Genomic DNA, 4,370 nt, shown 5'->3' with positions numbered 1-4,370 from the left:
TCTGTTCCTTTCATTCATTGTTCAGTTTTCTGCTCTGATGGACATCAGTTTGTTTAATAAGATGGTAAGTCTGGGAAGCAGTTCTTAAGAGTGAACTGAATAAAATAAATTGCTTACTTCCTTCTACTGTAATTTTTTTTAACTCTTCAAAGAATTCTCCTGTCTTTGGTCTTCCCGTTATTCCCCCACCAATGCCAATTATTAGGACTACCACACTGAAATGGAAGACTGAGAATTTGAGGAAAGGTTAAAGTAACTTTTCTGTGTTTGTTTTACTAGTCATTATACCACCTTTTGTCACAAACACTCTCTCAGCAGAAGCAGATGGATGTCAGAGAAGCGTAATCAGAATATGGGCAAAGAACCTCCACTCACTGGGGAGGTAACTTGAGTTGGAGAAACGGATTTTGAACACAGAGTCACAACACCTAGGTCCTAGTCCAGGGGTCCCACCGGGACCCTCACTAGCTGTGTTAATCAGTAGGCTCTAAACTATCTCCAAGCCTCAGTTTCTTTAGCACAAAATGCACAGCTTAATAAACACAAAGCTGCTAAAAAGCCCAAATGAGCCTCTCTTCCTTTCGGCCTTAGCCAAGCAGTCTTTGGCAATATACGTAATGTATAATTGATCTGTTTCTCTTCTAGTAGTTACAAAATTATAAGAAAGCAGCTAAAACAGTGTACTGGGGTCCATTCACCTGAGGAAATAAAACTAGCGGAAAAAGAGAGAAGCAGGTGACCCTATACGTTTAAATTCCTTACTAGGGGGACCTGTGAGTTAGTAGACTGTTACCATATACTAGGAAGAAGAGACTTTATTTCTGAAATGTCCTGACATTTCATAAATTTCCCTGATATCTTTAGCTAAGGATTACCTATAGCGAATAAGACCCAGGATCTAGGAGGCACAGCTCCCTGAGCAATGTCATTTAAGCTATGTAGTTCTCTGGGGATAAAATGAAGGTGTTTCATAATTATTTCACTCCTGATAGTATGAAAAGCCAGCAAAGCACACTTAGGGACCTCATCTGTTCTGGGCCAGAAGGGCACATCCAACATGGAAAGGGCCTTGTGTCCATGCTCTCTGCTTCATCTGAGCCTTTTCATGTCCTTTGTCCTCATTATCAGGGGATTAGATCTCTGATTGCTGTGAATCTTGTATGGCCATCCAGGCCTATGTGTTAACACAGAAATATTCCAGAACTATTCTATCAGTAGCAATAGTAACAACTTGATCATCCCTTCCTCTGAGAGAACTCTCTGGCCTCACAAACATTTTGATTCCATTCCATAATCATGGAAGAGTCTCTTCTTTTTAACAGTCCCTATGTTAGCACAATTATACTACAGTAACAAACCCCCAAAATTCAATAGTTTGAGGATCAAGAAATATCTTTCTTTCTCTTTAAGAGTACAAGGTAGATATTTCCTGCTCAGGTGGGGTAGGAGAACTGCTCTGTAAAACTGTTTGAGGACCCAGCCTTTTGGAGGCTCTGCCATCTCCAATGGATATAATTTCCAGTTTCAGCGTGAGGCTTGTGATCCCAGACAGCCATAAAGGAAAGAAAGCCCAGAGGAGTGACTTAGGGTAGTTCATGTGCCAGGCCTGGAAACACATCCATCACTTCGGTGGCCTGAAGCTCTGTCACAGGGCCTTACCTAGCTGCAAAGGGGACTATTAACTACAGAAAAGCTTTATGCTGGGAAAGAAAGAGAGAGAAAGGGAGAATGAATTTTGGACAGCTAAGTCTCAGCCACAAGCCCTAAAAGATGGACCGATCCTTTCTGAGTTTTAAAACAAATAGACCACCACTAAAAGAGGTCAGGCAAAAGGTTTTTGACAAGTCTTTTTATGTTCTGTCCAAGATAACATTAAGTAATTATCAGATATTTTCTTCACTAATGTCTTAGCTCTCTGCTGATAAAGTTTTTACATGGGTTTAAACAGCTGAGTATAAACTCTCCTCCACCCCCACATCTTAGACAAAAAGAGAAATACAGCAACAGTCATATTCCACAGATGTTACTCAGCAGCTGCATTCAAAGAGAGGATGTGTTTTCCATCCACCACTGCCCAGCTACACACACTGTGCTGGCACTGTGGGCAATGCGAGCCTCTGCCTGCACACAGCCTCCTCTCCTGGGGGGAAGATGAGCAAGCAGGCCGTACTCCGGGGTGGTGAGATGTGCCAAGAGGAGAGGACAGCGAGTGGAGGCAAGAGATTGAGGGGGAGCAGGGCCATTTTGCATGGGGTGCTCTGGGAAGGCCTGAGGAGGACAGGTGAGCAGAGGCCTGACCAACCAAGAAGGAGAGAGCCATCCTGCTGTGAAGGGGAAAATGCTCCACATAGCACGTGCAAAGGCCCTGAGAGAGGAGCAAGCAAGGTCACAGGAGGAAAGCCAAGGGAAACGATTAGGCCTGCAGGCAACCCCGAGGGCAAAATCCAGCAGGTGGATTTGCCCAGAGTCCAGGAGGTGGAGGAGCTGGGCAGTAAGTCTCAGCATGTAGCCCTACCCTCTGGAAGCTCTGCATCTTGAGGACTTAATAATTCCAGCACCTCCCAGCTAAGTACTTCACGTACATTGTCTCACTGGAGCCACACAACTCTACGGGAAAGTATCTTCCAGTCCCTTTCACAGGCTTGCAGACAGGCTCCAAGAGATTAAATGGAAGACAGAGCTGGAATTTGAATCCAAGTCTGTCTAATTCCAAACACTGCATCCAACAATAGAAAACAATGATAATGGCTACCACTTACATGCATATAAGAACCTCTATTTTATCAATGCCTCAGTGACACGAATCCATTCTACAGATGAACAAACCTGGAGAGGGTTATTAAGTAAGCCGTACAACTGCACACTTTAAAGGTCAGGCCGGCATCAATAACACAGCCTCTAGCTCCAAGGTGACGCCGCTGTAAAGACACACAGCACCAACAGGAGGCAGGAGGGCCGGGGAGAACACCCGTGTCAGATGTGTGCCATGTCCAGAACCAAGGCGCTGGAGCCCGCTGAACACGGGTCCGGGTAACAAGGCCGCATAGAACTGCAGGGGCTCAGTTCCCAGCACGTGTGGGAAGACCAGAGCCACACATGTCATCTTTTCAACTCTTCTCAATGTTTGGAAGTTTTCATAACAAGAAAACTTTTTCTTTAAAAAGGCAGAAAAAGCATTTCCAGAAAAGAGACTAATAAAGCTGAGAGCAAGCAGGGGGAAGTCAGGACTGAGAAGAGGGAAAGGAGGGTCAGGCCCACGCAGGGGGCCTAAAGATACAAACGGGCAGGCAAAACAGATAAAGCCGCAGTGCGCTGCCTACCCGGGCCACACTCTGCCCGCAGTTACTACGGCCCAGAGCTCACGCATTCATTCCTCAGTAAATGTCTACTGAGCACCTACTGGGCACAAGGTACCTTCCCAGGCAGACAGCCAAGCTCCCGACCTACCTAAGGAAGCAATGTCTTTAATGGAGGATTTCTTAATGGGGGGCAACACACATTCACATCTGCCTACAGCGAAACACAGTCTGCATGAATACATTCTGAACTTGACCAGGGAGCTAGGGACCCGGGAACCAAGGCCTCAGACCAGCGTCTCAAGGTCTGTGAGCCTGTCTTTGGTGCACAAGGGGCAAACAGCACCCGGTTTCCCACTCTCTGGGGCACTGTCATCAGAGAAGAGACCAGATGGGACAGCGCTATGTCAAAGCACTGCTTCTTACGGACCGCAGCTGGATGCATTAACGATTTAGAAGAATTCATCGTGATGCTCCAGTTAAATTTTTTTTTAACTGAAAACATTGATAAGGCTGTTAAAAAACAAAACCCAAAAAAAGCCAGTAATTGATTCCCATGATACCACTGCCATAAAAAAGAAAAAAAAAAGTCAAGGTTTCATCTATTACTGAAGACAGGATAATATCTCTTTGGTTCTTATCTTCAAGAAACCCAGTGCAGGTGGTGAGGCTACAGGCTGGGAAATGTGGCCACAAACTTGGGAAACTGTGCCTTTACTCCAAGGCCTGTTTGAGTTCTGAATTTCCTTACAAGGCTTTCTTCCCCACGGAGTTCTCAACTGGCCAGAACTTCTTATGGGGGAAAGGGATGTTCATAATCGCAGTATGAGGCCCTAAGAGAGGCGATCTTTTTTTCTTAATTAAAGACTATTTTTCAGAGCAGTTTTAGGTGCACAGCAAAATCAGAAGGTACAAAGACTTCCCATACACCCCCTGCACCCCCTCCACAGGCACAGCATCCCCATTACCAGCATCCTGCAGAAGGGACATTTGTTAGAACTGATGAACCCGTGCTGACCCAACCCAACCCCCCAAGTTAACATCAGGGTTCACTCTCTGTGTTACTCATCATGT

Source organism: Manis pentadactyla, chromosome 10 (assembly GCF_030020395.1).
Source record: "Manis pentadactyla isolate mManPen7 chromosome 10, mManPen7.hap1, whole genome shotgun sequence".
Taxonomy (NCBI): domain Eukaryota; kingdom Metazoa; phylum Chordata; class Mammalia; order Pholidota; family Manidae; genus Manis; species Manis pentadactyla.
Note: the sequence above shows the minus strand (reverse complement) of the source record.